We start from the raw sequence: 18765 nt of genomic DNA, 5'->3' as shown, positions 1-18765 counted from the left end.
TGTGTGTTGCACTATATACCGTCTAACAATGAATTTTACTACCACCTAGACTGCACCAAGTCACCCCTATATGATCGGGTTATTACGGTAATTTCCGGTTTTACGGCTGTTTTCATTTTAACGTGAAGTACGGACAAGACAATGGCTACTAACGCCATCAATACATTTATCAAGTTCAAACGAAAAATTGAAAATTGAAAAATGCTTAGTTCTTTTCTTGCTGGCAGAGGCCATTGATTCTAGAACTGGTGATGTAATTTCAATGTTAGCCGGCAGGTATTCGTAGCATTTACTGCATACAAATGTCATCCGCGGTTAGCAGATCATAAGCCTCCCGAAACACCCAGATTACGTCAACAATTACGCGTGTATCAATGTGTAAATCAACATGCAATATCGGGCAAGGTGCAACGGTGTCATGATACGAGGTCGGCCTAATCACGCCTTATACGAAGAGACTAGAAGTGCACTAATTGGCCTCGGAGGCTGGAGTAGTGAGGCGTGACTCACCCATTGTTTTTCTACGGGTATTGATTGGCTGTTGGAAAACCGTGTTTTCCGCTGCCTAGAATTGAGCACGTGGAAAATGAATCCCGTTGTATTTTAAATCGGTAAATGTCCTCGAGATATATCACGTGGTCCTTCCGCTCTTTCATAAGGGATATTGTCGTGTGGACAATGTCGATACTTTGCTGAAGGGCGGTTTAGAATAGCTGACATGTTTTTTTCCTATGAACATTTCGGACAACTGAAAGACAATTTTGGACACCTGACACGTCCACCTGGTGGACACTTCAGACGTCTGACGGACCACTTCGGACACCTGACACACGATCTACTGTTGGACGCCTCGGACACCTGGATGACGATTTCAGACACATGGCACGATCTCCTCCTATAGGACGATTTTGGACGTCTGAAGGATCACTTCGGACACCATTTGACACGATCTTTTGACGGACACTTTGGACAGCACATGGACGATTCCGGACAACTGACACTTCCATGTCTATTTTTTTTCCAAATCGGCGCTGATGGACACTTCGGACAAACAAAAAGCCGGTTTCTAATACAAAATACGTGTTGATATCAGACAAATCGGACCGTTGGACCTTGATCACGATTTCAAGCAGGTGGCACAGGAAATCTCTAAACAGACTGAAGGGCAGTTTAACCACCTGACACATATTTTAGTTGGACATTTGATTTCGGACCAGTTTTGGGCGGGATTTCGGACATATTACGGACGGGATTTCGGACCACTTACGGACGGGTTTTCGGACAACTTATGGACGGGATTTCGGACCACTTTCGGGCGGGTTTTCGGACCACTTACGGACGGGTTTTCGGACCACTTACGGACGAGTTTTCGGACCACTCACGGACGGGATTTCGGACCACTTACGGACGGGTTTTCGGACCACTTACGGACGGGATTTCGGACCACCTTCATTATGTGTTCATTGTTTCGTGACAAGATTGATGACACGTGTCTTCAGATCACCTTCCATACAAATGTATTTTGAGTGCGTATTGATAACACAACGTTCCTATTGTTTTAATGTAATTCTATACAAAAATCGATACAACCTCTGGAAATCCCTAATTTTTATACAAAAGAGATACTCTTTGAAACACAATCTATCTAAAAATGTGTTAACAGCCCTGTGATATCAGATATGCTTAACACTAAAACGTGCCATGTCGTATATGGGTGTTTTAAAAGCGGTTATTATTTCGGTGACGTTGTGAAAAACGTGAATATATTTGGGAGATACTGTACAAGGCTATGACCGCAGCATTTACAAATGAATACATGATTATATATGTTTCAACTTGAAAAAGACATGTACAAAGTTTATGTCAATTTCAACCGGTCTTGTTACACTGTAACTGTCTTAAACAAACAAAGACGATTTGTCGAAACAGGTGAACATTTTTTTTATTATTTGTATTCAAACGGTGTGTAATTTAATCGAGTATGTTAATTAAAAAACATGACAACGGTCTGTGTTTTGAATGATAATACCCATCCGTTTCCTTTAGCCATTTGGTCCTAAAACGACCTGCCTCTCTCATAATCAAATTGTTCTCCGGTACATCCCCCTCCCCCGGGCCAATTAAATTGACCCTCCATAAACCGCTGACAAAGACCCGTCGCCAATAAAACTGTTGAATCACATTACTTCTACAACAAGGTCAGCTACCATGAATTTTATTACAACTTTTGTTCTTTGTTCCAAAAAAGCAATGAATATATTTCTATCATCTTCTTCAGATCTGTCTGTCTTTATTAGAAACACGTCATTGTCTCGACACTTTTTCTTATCCGATGGACACACGCTCCTTAGCACGTGTGCCCGATACTCAGGGACAGTCTTTTGATCGTGGACAGGAGATAGGGGGATTATAGAGATACAATTCAGGGGATAAAGGAGCATGGAATTTTCACGTAAATGTAATCGTTTAGTAGTTGTAACGCATGCGACTTCATAAAATTAAAACCAAAAATTCCGCGTTCGGAGGAAGAAATCTCACTCCTTCCTTTCTTCGGTCACTTGTTTCTTCAATCGTTCCATCATGCACAAATACAATTCTAACTCCATGACCCGTGTTGATAAACGATTGAATTTTTTTTAGTATTTCAGAAAAACTGAGAAATCTCTCTTCTTGACCAGGGTTGAGCAGCACAGATTTGGTCTCGATGTGAGATGAAACAATCTGTGTCAAATCACGTGACCGACTTAACCCCAATATTTTTCACAGTCCTCATATGACTTATCCTGGTATAACTGCAGAGGAGTGTTAATGAGCTGATATTGATCATATGATGGAGAGTAGCAAAGCCCGGACGTTTTTGTAAAAGGTGAATCTGCGAACCACTGCGCCATCGGAATATCAGCTACCGAATACATTAAAGCGTACATGCGGATTGTTTTTTACCATATGTTAATCAATCCATAGATCTACCGATTCAACCATATCATAATTAATAAATCTTTAATGGTCAATGATAAGAACGTACATATTTTGTAATACATGTATGTTAACTTTCATTGAAGTAGGGTCCATTATTCTAATCAACTCAGACAAAGATATATATTATAACAAGAATGATACCCAGTACGCAAGAACCCTTGAGTACATCATAAAATCATATCCAATGTACTTGACGATGCTAGATAACCGTATTACGTATTCGGACGAAAAAAATTAATAAAATCGCCGAGTATACCTCGGCAGTATCTAGTAATTTCCAGATATCTTTGTAACGTGTCGTGGTAATGTATAACATAATAATGTATCGTTTCTAAAACATTAAAAGCAAATACCACCGAAAGTAATCTGTAATTCCTGCTGGGACAGAAAGCAGATTAAGAAACTGATAACTGTTTGAGTTTCGACAGGCCCTTACTCCTTAAAGCCATACTTTCCATTGGTCTACATAAACGTAAGTCGGATCTCGAATCTTCACATGCTAATCTGTAAAGTGTGCCAACGGCTTAGTTATAAGTGTGCTATATCTAAATAAGGACCTTTATCGGCAAATGACCATGACATCCGTGTTGAACCTTTACGCAAACTTTCAAGAACAGACGTCAACTTCCACTTCAATATAAACAAACGCAGTGGATGTTGATCAATATGACAGGTCACTGCACACATTAGCGAAAAGATTTTCAGATGCGCGACGGAAATTAAATTTACTCTGCTGTACCTCAGTTTACCAAAAAATGGACTCGGAACTTCCTACTTTCACCACCAGGGGTCAGTACTATTTGGCATATGCCACGCGCAGACGACCCTTGGTTACGGCCTTATGTACCAGAAGTCGACCATGGATGACAGCAAACCGGAAGTGCGAGACAGGAAGTTAGCCATGACCTAAGCGACCGCACACAAGTTACAGAGGCCCGAATAATGGCCAGATGCTTTGGTAGTTAACAGAGCTCATTCGAAGTGTGTTTTATGTGCAGACTACTTACATCAATTTGCTTAAGAGGTTGGAGGTTAATATGTAGTATAAGTACTATAAGGGAAGTTAAATCTAGGTCACCTCGTTTTAAACTTTTTAACGGAGACGGCAAAATGTTAGGGATTTGGTATCAGTGTAGCAGTTCACCGACAATAGCTGATCTGGATACAGGGTGACTTAAAGCAATGGAAAATTAAAAGGAAATAGTGTTTTACAGAGAAGCATATATTTATAAGTATCTATACGAATTGTTTAACTGTTATGAATCCAAATACAATGTACATAGAAAATGACTTAAGAATAGATTTGAACATATCCAAAAATGTTAACTGTGCTGTGGACTGCTTATAATAATAAATTTCATAAATTGACTGGCAAATTCTAAGCATAAATGTCGCATGATTCTGGTGTTACTTTAGTTAGTGTAATTGGTTATCATCAAACGCAAATACGGTTGGCTATCACCAAACACACATTTCGTTGGTTATTACTAAACGCCAATCACGTTTGCTAAGATAATTATACCTTTAACTTTTGTCAACAATGCTTTGTTTCAAATGTTGATTCAGTTACTCTCACAAATCACTAAAAGGAGAGAACCTTTCTCTACAAATCTTCAGATTTTCATTCTCTAGATAAAGTGTCAGGTAATCAGCATTCTTAACTGTTTTGATGGACTAAACGTTTATCTTTTTGGACTGCCTTATCCACAAATATCGTCAATGATTAGATGATGTTTGTCCCTTCGTCTACTCCCTAATGTTTTTGTTGTTTCAATTGTGTACACGTTTCGTAAATCTGTTCCTCATCGCTCAAGTGCTATGAAACCCGATAGGGGGCGCTTTAAATGAGTTATGTCCCTTTATCAAATCCATGTGACAGTTCAGCCCCTTAACCGCATGGTGTCTGGTGCTATTAAGGGGTTTCATAAGGTCCGATAACAAGGAATTTATTTCCTAAATGTTTCGAATATTTTTCCTCATACTATTTCCAACTTTTCAGTCCAGGTTTGTACCTACATAATTACTGTCACATCCGTGTTCGATAGAAATCCATCTTTCCATGTAAGAATATAATATGTCATTAGCGCATGCTCACACGTGCGTCACACGTGGCGTGTACAGCCCATTTAAGCAAAAGGTCATAAATGTTTTGAATATTTTTTCAGATTTAAATGTATAGAATGTAGCTGTAATACTGAGTGGGACAAAGTACTTTAGGGACCACTTCCAACCATATGTTACTGTAGAAATGATATGGGGCCAATATGGAGCCCTGTGGATCATATTTCCGTAATATATAAAGATATCAGATTTATTTTATACATGAAGTGTACTGATTTTCTTTTATCATCATTTTAGATAAATAAATAAATAAATAACACGAATATGGGACGGACGCTACACACAATTTACAATAACTACACACTTTTAAATGTAGTCATTTATCGCCAAAACACAATTCTCAACACGTGATTTTAGATATTAGTACGCATAACGTCATGCAAGAATGGTTTGACACACTAATTAATGAAAGTATGTTTGAATGACCTTTGACATGTTTTACATACTTGGCCTGGCATACTTATGATCTTACTCATAAATGACCTTGAACACGTACGACCTTAGGCGCATATGACCTGAAATTATAGTATGACCTTATACCAGTGTGACCTTCTGTGACCTTAAATGCGTGATATCACTGAATCAATCTACAAAGGGTCATTTAGAATAGAGAGGAGAGAGAAACAATGTAATCGTGCTCTTTAATTAAAATCGATTTTTTCACAGTGTGTGTTGGAAGTCTATTCTAGATCGATTTGAAAATAAACGTATGTTTCCTTTAATGAACAGAATACGTCTATCTGGGGTTTGCCTTAAGTCGGCCATAAATGACCACAGCTGTCGTTGGCAGTTAAACTCAAACAAACAAACAAGCGAGTAATCAAACAAACAAACAAACAAACAAGCAAACAAGCAAGTAAGCGAACAAACAAACAAGCAAGCAACCACAAGCAAGCAAGCAAGCAAACAAACAAACCAAATCTAGAGTAGGTAAAACGGGTAGTCCAATGCCAACTAGTGTTAATAACATCCATGACGCAGGTACTTGTTTCTATAAATAGTTCTGTAAAAAAAACATGCAGTGTATAAATTTAATTCTATTCACAGCAGTTTAAATACTCTTTTATCTATATCAGAAGGAGATACAGGTCAAACACTGAATATGGCTGTTGAATTTTCTCAAATGATTTTAATTATTTTGTTGATGATAAAAATTCTTTTCATAAAAGCAATGCTTCGTCATTGTATACACAAGAATTAAGATACATTTCTGCCATTTTTATGCAAAGTTTGAATAACATTCTGCAGACCAAGTCCCTTTAAAATTAAAATTAACAGCTTTTAAAATGAATTGAACCCTAACGCTTGTATTTCTATAAATACCACTATTGTAGTCTAAATGCGTTTGTTTCGATTTTTATGTACAGAGATAGTTGATTATTTACTAAACACTGATGCTGGGAAAGCGACGTCACCACTAGGTATGACAGCTGTGTTGTCAAGGAAATCGATGACAGGAGATGTACTTCACGCTCTGGGGGCAGGATTAAGTTACATTTATGTTTTTTAGTGTTAGTTTATAAATATTGATTCTATCATTCGTGGCACACATATGATATTCTAAAAAAAAAGTGAAAAAACCGCATGTAAAATATTTTTTGTTTTTAAAATTAATCAATATTCATAAAATATGGCATAGAGATAAATTATTGTCAAATTCGTGACAATGATATAACCCTCTGATATGTTTTGGGTAATTTATAGTAGGTCGGAAATACAAAATACGAAACGTGCACGTGGGTGGCATCACCTGTTAATTCCCAGGTAACAACGGGTTTCCGTACTGCTATCAATACAATCTACTTCGTCAGTTCTAAGTTTAGAACTTCTCTGCTGATGTAACGCACAGTATCCTATATATAACTTGTATATACAATAGGGCAGGTATTAGGATGCACGTTCTTTTCACGTCTGGATGTCATTGAAAGGTAAGTAAGAACTTACATATGCCGTTTTTGGAACACTCTCGATTTTCTGGCTATCTGCGACTCAATGTTTACGTTTATGTGGAGTTTGTCCTTGTTTTCATCTGAACTCTGATCAAGTGAGCAAGACTGCGCAGTTTCAATACATCAATGACCAAATGCTTGAATATGTTTGTGTGTTCATGCCAGCGATTTGTATTGTTTTACCATGTTTTGATATTCTGATGATATCTAGATCTATGGTTACTGAGTGAGTAGTTTTCTGTGTCTTTTTCGTGTGTAGTAATATGGTAGTTGGATAGCAAATTTGTACTTGGTGAGGCAATATCTTGTGTCGTTGGTTGTTTGGTATTTTCCCTTGTCTTTGGAGGTCGGGGATTGGTTGATGTTTGGTTGGTGAGCCAGCAACCTGTGTCGTTGGTTGTAGGGTATGTCTGCTTATGTTTTTGTGAGTAAGTCAATATCCTGTGTCGTTGGATGTTGAGGATTATTTTTTTATGTTTGGTTGATGAGTCAATATCCTGAGTCGTTGATTGTTTAATACTTGTCCCTTGTCTTTGGAGGTATGGGATTTGCTTATTTTTGGTTGGTGAGCCAGCATCCTGTGTCGTTGGTTGTTGGTATGTCTCTGCCTATGTTTTTTGTGAGTGAGCCAGTATCCTGTGTCGTTGGATGCTGGTGATATTTTTCTATGTTTAGTTGATGATTCGATAGCCTGTGTTGTTATATGTTTGGGATTTGTTTATGTTGGTGAGTGACTATCGAGTGTCGTTGGTTGTTGGTTATCTGTCCCAGTTTGGTTGGTGAGTCAATAGCCTGATTTTTTCGTTGTTGGAGGTTTGAATCTGTTTGGTTGCCGAGTCAAAATCCTGTATCGTCGGTTGTTAGGAATTTATCCAAGCTTGGTCGGTGAGTCAATATTCTGTGTGGTTGGTTGCTGAGTATTTGACTCTGTTTGGTGAATGACTATCCAGTGTCGTTGGTTGTTGAGTATTTGACTCTGTTTGGTGAGTGACTATCCAGTGTCGTTGGTTGTTGAGTATTTGACTCTGTTTGGTTGGTGAGTGACTATCCAGTGTCGTTGGTTGTTGGGTATTTGACTCTGTGTGGTTGGTGATTGACTGTCCAGTGTCGTTGGTTGTTGGGTATTTGACTTTGTTTGGTGAGTGACTATCCAGTGTCGTTGGTTGTTGGGTATTTGACTCTGTTTGGTTGGTGAGTGACTATCCGGTGTCGTTGGTTGTTGAGTCTTTGACTTTGTTTGGTGAGTGACTATCCAGTGTCGTTGGTTGTTGGGTATTTGACTCTGTTTGGTGAGTGTCTATCCAGTGTCGTTGGTTGTTGGGTATTTGACTCTGTTTGGTGAGTGTCTATCCAGTGTCGTTGGTTGTTGGGTATTTGACTCTGTTTGGTTGGTGAGTGACTGTCCAGTGTCGTTGGTTGTTGAGTCTTTGACTCTGTGTGGTGAGTGACTATCCAGTGTCGTTGGTTGTTGGGTATTTGACTCTGTTTGGTGAGTGACTATCCAGTGTCGTTGGTTGTTGAGTATTTGACTCTGTTTGGTTGGTGAGTGACTATCCAGAGTCGTTGGTTGTTGAGTATTTGACTCTGTTTGGTTGGTGAGTGACTATCCAGTGTCGTTGGTTGTTGGGTATTTGACTCTGTGTGGTTGGTGAGTGACTTTCCAGTGTCGTTGGTTGTTGAGTATTTGACTCTGTTTGGTTGGTGAGTGACTTTCCAGTGTCGTTGGTTGTTGAGTATTTGACTCTGTTTGGTGAGTGACTATCCAGTGTCGTTGGTTGTTGAGTATTTGACTCTGTTTGGTGAGTTACTGTCCAGAGTCGTTTGTTGTTGAGTATTTGACTCTGTTTGGTGAGTGACTGTCCGGTGTCGTTGGTTGTTGAGTATTTGACTCTGTTTGGTTGGTGAGTGACTATCCAGTGTCGTTGGTTGTTGAGTATTTGACTCTGTTTGGTTGGTGAGTGACTATCCAATGTCGTTGGTTGTTGAGTATTTGACTCTGTGTGGTTGGTGATTGACTATCCAGTGTCGTTGGTTGTTGAGTATTTGACTCTGTTTGGTGAGTGACTGTCCAGTGTCGTTGGTTGTTGAGTATTTGACTCTGTTTGGTTGGTGAGTGACTATCCAGTGTCGTTGGTTGTTGAGTATTTGACTGTTTGGTTGGTGAGTGACTGTCCAGTGCCGTTGGTTGTTGAGTATTTGACTCTGTTTGGTGAGTGACTGTCCAGTGTCGTTGGTTGTTGAGTATTTGACTCTGTTTGGTGAGTGACTACCCAGTGTCGTTGGTTGTTGGGTATTTGACTCTGTTTGGTTGGTGAGTGACTGTCCAGTGCCGTTGGTTGTTGAGTATTTGACTCTGTGTGGTTGGTGAGTGACTGTCCATTGTCGTTGGTTGTTGGGTATTTGACTCTGTTTGGTGAGTGACTGTCCATTGTCGTTGGTTGTTGAGTATTTGACTCTGTTTGGTTGGTGAGTGACTATCCAGTGTCGTTGGTTGTTGAGTATTTGACTCTGTGTGGTTGGTGAGTGACTGTCCAGTGTCGTTGGTTGTTGAGTATTTGACTCTGTGTGGTTGGTGAATGACTGTCCATTGTCGTTGGTTGTTGAATATTTGACTCTGTTTGGTTGGTGAGTGACTGTCCATTGTCGTTGGTTGTTGAGTATTTGACTCTGTTTAGTGAGTGACTATCCAGTGTCGTTGGTTGTTGAGTATTTGACTCTGTTTGGTTGGTGAGTGACTGTCCATTGTCGTTGGTGTTGATTATTTGACTCTGTGTGGTGAGTGACTATCCAGTGTCGTTAGTTGTTGAATATTTGACTCTGTTTGGTTGGTGAGTGACTATCCAGTGTCGTTGGTTGTTGAATATTTGACTCTGTGTGGTGAGTGACTATCCAGTGTCGTTGGTTGTTGAGTATTTGACTCTGTTTGGTTGGTGAGTGACTATCCAGTGTCGTTGGTTGTTGAGTATTTGACTGTGTGTGGTTGGTGAGTGACTATCCAGTGTCGTTGGTTGTTGAGTATTTGACTCTGTGTGGTGAGTGACTGTCCATTGTCGTTGGTTGTTGAGTATTTGACTCTGTGTGGTGAGTGACTATCCAGTGTCGTTAGTTGTTGAATATTTGACTCTGTTTGGTTGGTGAGTGACTATCCAGTGTCGTTGGTTGTTGAATATTTGACTCTGTGTGGTGAGTGACTATCCAGTGTCGTTGGTTGTTGAGTATTTGACTCTGTTTGGTTGGTGAGTGACTATCCAGTGTCGTTAGTTGTTGGGTATTTGACTCTGTGTGGTGAGTGACTATCCAGTGTCATTGGTTGTTGAATATTTGACTCTGTGTGGTTGGTGAGTGACTATCCAGTGTCGTTGGTGTTGATTATTTGACTCTGTGTGGTGAGTGACTTTCCAGTGTCGTTGGTTGTTGAGTATTTGACTCTGTTTGGTGAGTGACTGTCCAGTGTCGTTGGTTGTTGAGTATTTGATTCTGTTTGGTTGGTGAGTCAATATCATGAATAGTTGGTTGTTGGGTATTTGACTCTGTTTGGTGAGTGACTATCCAGTGTCGTTGGTTGTTGAGTATTTTATTCTGTTTGGTTGGTGAGTCAATATCATGAATAGTTGGTTGTTGGGTATTTGACTCTGTTTGGTGAGTGACTATCCAGTGTCGTTGGTTGTTGAGTATTTGACTCTGTGTGGTGAGTGACTGTCCAGTGTCGTTGGTTGTTGGGTATTTGACTCTGTGTGGTTGGTGAGTGACTTTCCAGTGTCGTTGGTTGTTGAGTATTTGACTCTGTGTGGTGAGTGACTGTCCAGTGTCGTTGGTTGTTGAATATTTGACTCTGTTTGGTTGGTGAGTGACTATCCAGTGTCGTTGGTTGTTGAGTATTTGACTCTGTTTGGTGAGTGACTACCCTCTGTCGTTGGTTGTTGGGTATTTGACTCTGTTTGGTTGGTGAGTGACTATCCATTGTCGTTGGTTGTTGGGTATTTGACTGTTTGGTTGGTGAGTGACTATCCAGTGTCGTTGGTTGTTGAGTATTTGACTCTGTTTGGTGAGTGACTACCCTCTGTCGTTGGTTGTTGGGTATTTGACTCTGTTTGGTGAGTGACTATCCAGTGTCGTTGGTTGTTCAGTATTTGACTCTGTTTGGTGAGTGACTGTCCATTGTCGTTGGTTGTTGGGTATTTGACTGTTTGGTTGGTGAGTGACTATCCATTGTCGTTGGTTGTTGGGTATTTGACTGTTTGGTTGGTGAGTGACTATCCATTCTCGTTGGTTGTTGAGTATTTGACTCTGTTTGGTTGGTGAGTGACTATCCAGTGTCGTTGGTTGTTGAGTATTTGACTCTGTTTGGTGAGTGACTATCCATTGTCGTTGGTTGTTGAGTATTTGACTCTGTTTGGTTGGTGAGTGACTATCCAGTGTCGTTGGTTGTTGAGTATTTGACTCTGTGTGGTGAGTGACTGTCCATTGTCGTTGGTTGTTGGGTATTTGACTGTTTGGTTGGTGAGTGACTATCCATTGTCGTTGGTTGTTGGGTATTTGACTGTTTGGTTGGTGAGTGACTATCCATTGTCGTTGGTTGTTGAGTATTTGACTCTGTTTGGTTGGTGAGTGACTATCCAGTGTCGTTGGTTGTTGAGTATTTGACTCTGTTTGGTTGGTGAGTGACTGTCCAGTGTCATTGGTTGTTGAGTATTCGACTCTGCTTGGTGAGTGACTATCCAGTGTCGTTATTTGTTGTGTATTCGTCCTCCTTATAATTCTGATGACTATAATGTCATTAATACATGTATACGAATATGATTGTATTTTATAAACACTCACCATTCTTTGTTGTGGAGTGACCATGGTAACCGATGATGATTGTATGGTAACCATTTTCCTGACTCTAGTAACAATACTCGTACACTACGCTAATGATATACCAATATCTATAGTAAACAACAGCGTATCGAACCAGAAGGTTTTTCTCTCTGTAGGTACCTGTACAGCTATTTAACCATGGGGGGTATAGTAACCGTTTATTAGGTAATCGCTTATGTATATAAGGTCGCTACCATTATATCGATAGTAAGGACCAATGTTTGAAAGTTCACTACCGATATATTGATAGTAACTACAGATGCATAGAGGAAACCCTTTTGTATCTATAGTAACCACTAATACATAGGGAAGCACCTTGTGTATCTATGGTAACCACTGATACATAGGGAAGCACCTTGTGTATCTATGGTAACAACTGATCAACAGGGGAAACCCCTTTGTTTATCTATGGTAACCACTGATACATAGAGGAAACCCTTATGTATTTATAGTAACCACTGATACACAGGGGGAATCCCTTGTGTTTCTATGGTAACCACTGATACATAGGGAAATTTCTTGTGTTTCTATGGTAACCACTGATACAAAGGGAAATCCCTTGTGTATATATGGTAACCACTGATACATAGGGAAACACCTGGTGTATCTATGGTAACCACTGATACATAGGGAAACACCTGGTGTATCTATGGTAACCACTGATACATAGGGTAAACCCCTTGTGTATCTATGGTAACCATTGATACATAGGGAAACACCTGGTGTATCTATGGTAACCACTGATACATAGGGAAACACCTGGTGTATCTATGGTAACCACTGATACATAGGGGAACCCCTTGTGTATCTATGTGTTAACCATTCATATATAAAGAAACATCTAGTGTATCAGTGGTAACCATTGAATTGATAAGATACTGCCGATGGTAACAGCATTATATTTAATAAAATAGATATAAGTTGGTAAACGCGAATCCTGCCCATGCCTTTCCTGGGTTTCCGGGTAAATCTTTCTCTTGTGTTGAGTTCGAATTCCAGACTGGTCTACACTTTTCTGTAATAATTTCCTTTTGATATAGTTTTCATTCATAACAATATTTTTATGTAACAAATATGCCTCGTTTCTTACAATGGCTGGAGTCCTCCTAAATTGTGGCTGTTTTATGTACATTTTTCTTCAAGCAAGTGTGCAGAACGCGTATATAACAAACAAATACATGTACATGTAAATATGTCATCATAATCATCGTAATCGTGCATATAACTCTGATACGTCTACAGATTTCCCTATATATGTAATTACATACGAGTATATATATATATCTAAGCTAGAATGCCATGTATCTCTCAGTTTTTATAAAACAAAGTTTGTTGTCCAGTAGTACGTATATTGGCCGACTGCGAAACAAGTGCACCCTGAAACAAACCCTCCCATTCATGATGTCAACCGTTTCCCAGGTAACAAAGAGGGTTTTCATTAAGCAGATTGCATGTTAAAACTCACATTGATTTGTAACGGTGAAGATGAAGCCCCGGGCAGTGCACGTGTGCGTTCGTGCTAAAATTCATAGACCATAACATTAACCAATGTCTTCATAAAGAATAGCCGTTCCAATTTGCCGTAATTAATTGTATTCGATTCCTGATCAGTATCAATGGGTCAGGATCAGTTCAAGGTTTGAAATGTAAACACGTTTCCAAGGATTTGGATGACACTGATCACAATGGCTGGAGCATCCCTCTGTATCTAGTTCATGAATATCGCCTGGCACTTCATTGTCTAAATTTATTGCAGAAAAGAGAGTATTTTTGAGTGATGGGCCCTCCTGTTTCAGGGATTTCTTTGTTTTCCCTCTCCTCATTTGAATGTTTCATTATACAGTTTCAAATAATAATATAAACGCAGTTGCTGTGCTTGTTGTAATGTTACAACTCTGAATACGTTTCGTTATAACTGTGGAGATTGGTAGACCGGGGGTGCCGGGTCGGGGCTAACTGGTCGGACGTATCGTGTAGAAGGATATGTTGGGAAAAATCACATTTTAATGAAGAACGATTAAGACAGTGACAATGATTGTCAATGTCATTGTCATTTTAATGAAGAACGATTAAGCGATAAGAGGAAGGTACAAGATATGTCGTCCGATGTTTGTCGAACGTTCTCGGGTTTGTTGTAAATAACAACATAATTGTCTTTTTAAATTAGATTCATTGGTATCTTTGTAAAATCGGATAATGTGAATTCTGTTTCACCGTAGCCCAGAACACGTTTGATAAATTCTATTGGTAGCGATTTTTTACACCATTTATGATAAATGAAAACAAAAGATGCCGCAAATCTACATAGGGAAAACTGTGACATGTAACCTACACATCTCGTGCAAATGAGTTATATTTAGACCCGTGAGAATTTAGGGTTTCTATGGAAAAAGTGCCAAAAATGAGGTAATGAGAATATGCTTTAATTAAGAGAGTCTCTTTGGACTGGCGAGTGATACAGTACGTACACAAACGTGTTGCGTCGGCTTGTCCCTTTGTCGTACGACCTCGTCCCTTACTTTCGAGAGTCGTATCTAATTTTGGTGGAGGGAAGGGGAGGTTTAATGTTGCTTGTGTTGCCTGCATCCCTATACATTTATAATACCGCCGAGAAAAAACGTAATCCAGATGCTGTGTGATCGAGTTCACCCCGTACCGACCAGGGAGCTACGCTTCGTTGCTGTGCGAGTGTGCATGCTTTCACAACCCTCCCGAGAATAGGGGCCGCTATTAAAAATGACCCACCGGGGCTTGGGGTTGAATGTTAGGCGGTGCCGATCCCACAGCCTAGAGGTCGGACCCTTTTACACGCGAGCAGCGGCACGCGCGCGCATCGTTTATAAACCATCAAACAAACCTCCTCGTGGACGCTTCAAAAAACCTTGAGCACCCCATATGTATTTGTCTCCGTTGTGAGCATGCTGTGAAGTTCCTAATTACAGAAACGGCTTACAGTTTAAATCACACGCATGCACACGCGCTTACAGGCCACGATACTATCTTGTGCTTGTAAAGTTTACACCAATTTATAGCTCCAACAAATTAAGTAAGAAATAATAGCGTCAGTCGGACAGGTGTGCTCTATCTTGATCCCGGCAGGTTTTTGCGCCCCTATCTCATAGTGTAAGTAATTCGCCATTACACCATAATTTGTACCTCAAATGTGCATCATTACCACGCTGGAAGGCCGAGACGAAACGAGAATTACGGCAGTTAAGAGAATGTCGTAAGAGGGCGCGGTGGCAGGGAGTTGTCGCTCCTGCCGCTTTGTCTTCAAAAAACAATTTGATGAGCGAAACGGATGAATTTGGTTCGGTGATCAAACATTGTTTTGATTCTGACACGAGCCGAATACGCCGATACAGTGCCAGTCAAGCAGTGATCGATGTGGCACGTTTATGGTCAATCGAACACGCCTCTTTCTCCTCATCGTATCGTCATTACACCATTTTAATTGTCCATTAACAAATTCGTCTCGTGTTTGAACTTGTATCCCATTAATAACGAGACAATCTAATTAGTGACCAGTATGACGTCGTCAATTGAATGCACGCGGAGTAGGCATCACTCACTGGGGTCCAGTGGCTGGCAGTAAGGGGCGAAATGGGGCGGCTGAGAAAGTGTACCAAACATAACTTGGGGACCGGCCCCAAGCGAACTCGCCTGACAAAAACATGTCGACAAGTGTAAACCGTCTGGAGGCCTCCTGTTTCACACGTAACGTTCACAGACACATTGCTATGGTTTTTAGAGCTCTGAAATTTCAATTAAGTCGAAGGCTAATTAACTTCATTCTTCAATTTTCTCTAACGGGTCCCTTGGATGTTTTTCACGTTTCACAAATGGGTTTGGTTGGCTAAGAATACGAGTCGTTCGCCATATGTACCAAATAAAGGGCAGCAACATATGGTAAGGATATTTATCCGTTCTCGGATTGTTTACGCTAATCTACACAAGACTTAAAAGGGGTGGGAGAACCCTGTAGACGCAACCATTTTTATTGTCATGGAGATGAATTAAAACGAATCCATCAGAAGACCGCAAGGCTTGGTACTAAATCCAAAGAAAAAAACAACATAGCGTGCTGTAGCTCTTATAACGTCAACAGCAAATTTCGGAGAGAAAAAAAAGAAACTTTATACGCAGTTAACTTGAATATGTTTACTTTTTGTTTTTCAAGATTTCTATAAGATTTTTGTTTAATTTTTGAAAGCATATCGGTTCGATGGAATGATAAATGTATTTGTGAAAAAAATTGCAAATCATTTTGTCACATTTGGACAGGCGATGAAATTGTTTCAAACAGAACATCTTGACGTTGCAATGCTTTCCTTATTTGGGATATACAATATGTTGTTTTGGATCCAATGAAATGTAATATGTACATTGTTATACTGTTTAATCTTGTTAGACTTGGCAGTTTGGATTTCTTTAGCAAGCCATCAAAACTTGTTCCTGTTCCAGTAAAATCTAGTTAGTGTGGACATTTTGTTTTCTGTTTACAATATGACTTCTTTCGAACTGAAGGGAAGCTATACTCTAATTAATTTCTAATGATACGAAAACTCTAACTAAATCGAACAAATTTATTTTCTTTAAAATGTCCGAAAAAAATATCAAAATACGAAAGTTGTTTTGGTCGATAAACGTTTTTACAATCCATGACCAAAAATCCTGAAGTTTATCACAGAAACCATCAGGTTTATAATATACAACACAGCTGTGGTGTAGATTTCGGGATACTTAAGTCTTTGACTGTTCCAGACATCCCCATCAACTATTCTGTATGGCAATACTTGACCAGAGCAGGCATAAATATTTGTAAACTTTCCCAGTCTGTATATGCTACGAACTGGCCGTCACGGCAGGCCTGTCCACTCGGAGCCAATAAATACCGATCCCTGTCACTCCCTGCCGAGTTAAGCACGTGAAGTGGACGTTGGTCGCGTGCCCCTTTGATTGGATAATTCCATTTCGACCCGCCGCCATTTTTAGGAGAGTGAAAAATGTTCCTGTATGAGTTGAATCCATTAACTAGCCTGTGCCATAACTTACTGAAAACTCCACAAATGTCATGAGTGTATGGACAGGCGACCAATAAAGCATCCGCTATAACCACACTAAGAGATTTTCTTTGTAAATATGTGAATAACTATCAACGCGATGTTTCTTCGGATTTAACATTGGCAAAACTTTCAAGAGGAAGCTCGAATGACTCAAAAAAAATGAAAAATTGCAATGAACTATCGAATGCATTTTATTAAGTACACATGCCATTTGTGTGTCACAATAGTCGAATAAACAACGGATATCTATATTTCAACAACTAACTCAGGACCATCAGCTGTCCACAAATTAAAGAGTTTACAAAGATGAATTCAAAATTGTACTTTAAAAATTAAACCCTTTCAAAGGTAACATATAATGAAAACACATTCTAGTAAATAAAAGTAGAGCGTAAGAGAAGCAGAGGACATGCACGTGACATCAAGCAAGTATTTGAATTATAAGAGATCGTACCGTTGTAATGAAGTTACTGTCATCTTTCCCGGTGGAGTGGAGTGACATTTTAATGGATAGCTGAAGTATATGGGAAAGGGAAAGAGAAAACAGCTGATCAATTAGAATAAGAGAAAGATATTTAAAGATGTGTTATATGGACCTGTCGAGGCTTATTGTAGACACCTGTACCTAGACCATAAAAAATAAATCATGCTTTATTCCTAAAGAGCGCTTTTTCTGAGCGTTATTATAATTTAAGTTCAAATTATTTTCAAAGAAAAATTATCCAGGCACACGTGTTAATCCTGTTGGTAAAACTGTCGCTAGATAACTGCCTCAGATTAGAGGGCAAATCTGTGACTATATCAAAAAGCAAGGAGTCATGCACGAGTGAGCACAATAGGGGTGACACGTCATCAAGATAGGGGACTCGTTCCAGTGTCTGATTTTTGCACCTGTCCCCCTCCTCACTGAAGCGTTGCAGTCGTGATGGGAGGACGACGGATGTAACGTCACAGCGGTGCACGAGACATGACGTCACGGCGGGTTATGTTATGATTTGATGCAACGAGAGCTAGATACTAATTACTCGTTACTAAATGTACTCTGTGTAATTGGGAGTGTCATTAGTGCGGTGCGTTCGAGTGTTATTATGTATCCTAACATCTATATAGAACGCGCCCGGCATCCATTAATACCTACACAGATGACAAAAACAATCACGTGTTGCGAATCACACCTTCTCATCCTCGTTCCCACTTTCTCCCTAATCACAATTTGCCTCGTTTCCACTTCCCCCTTTCGTGTACGTTCTACAATGTAAAAACAGAAAGTCATATTAGAGCTTATTATCACAGTCCGTGAATCTAAATTGAATTGGCGCGATCTACAGGTGTCCGCTCCGGCCATTACACGACAACGGACAATGTCCGTGTTTGGTCATTAGTGTGGGGGCGTGGTTCACGTTTGACCACAATCAGCTGTCTGCGGCTAGCCGCATGTCCAGCAGAGACTTTGTTAATACGTTTTATGGGCTAATGTCCATATCATCGTGTCGATAATGACCACTGTCGTCAGATCGGACAATGAGTGGACACTCGAGCCACTTCCAGCATCAGCAGCCGGCGGTGCTATCAGCACAGAGCCGGGCGGACTACCACGGCGGTCTGCAGAATACAGAGGCTGGACGAAGTCCCCCGCTGCGACCAGCAATGTGGCATCACAGAGAAAAAATAAACATTCGGAAACAATTTAGTTACCAGTTTATGAAAGAGTTTTTCATTGGTCGGACATGTTTTTGTATATGTTTAAGGATCTTTAGCACAAGTTAAACGGCCAAATGTTCTATAGAAAT

General features: G+C 40.0%; 1 long non-coding RNA gene across 1 annotated transcript in view; it reads left to right on the top strand.

Annotated features, from left to right (window-relative positions):
- The first annotated feature begins 6925 nt into the window (after positions 1-6925).
- Positions 6926-18765, top strand: part of LOC117323322 — a 56979-nt gene continuing 45139 nt past the window's right edge. The window contains exon 1 of the long non-coding RNA XR_004531704.1: positions 6926-7028. This is a non-coding gene — a long non-coding RNA (uncharacterized LOC117323322). The remainder of the gene's footprint in view (positions 7029-18765) is intronic.

Source organism: Pecten maximus, chromosome 3 (genome assembly GCF_902652985.1).
Source record: "Pecten maximus chromosome 3, xPecMax1.1, whole genome shotgun sequence".
Taxonomy (NCBI): domain Eukaryota; kingdom Metazoa; phylum Mollusca; class Bivalvia; order Pectinida; family Pectinidae; genus Pecten; species Pecten maximus.
The sequence above is the reverse complement of the archived record's forward strand: the minus strand, read 5'-3'. Positions and strand labels throughout refer to the sequence as shown.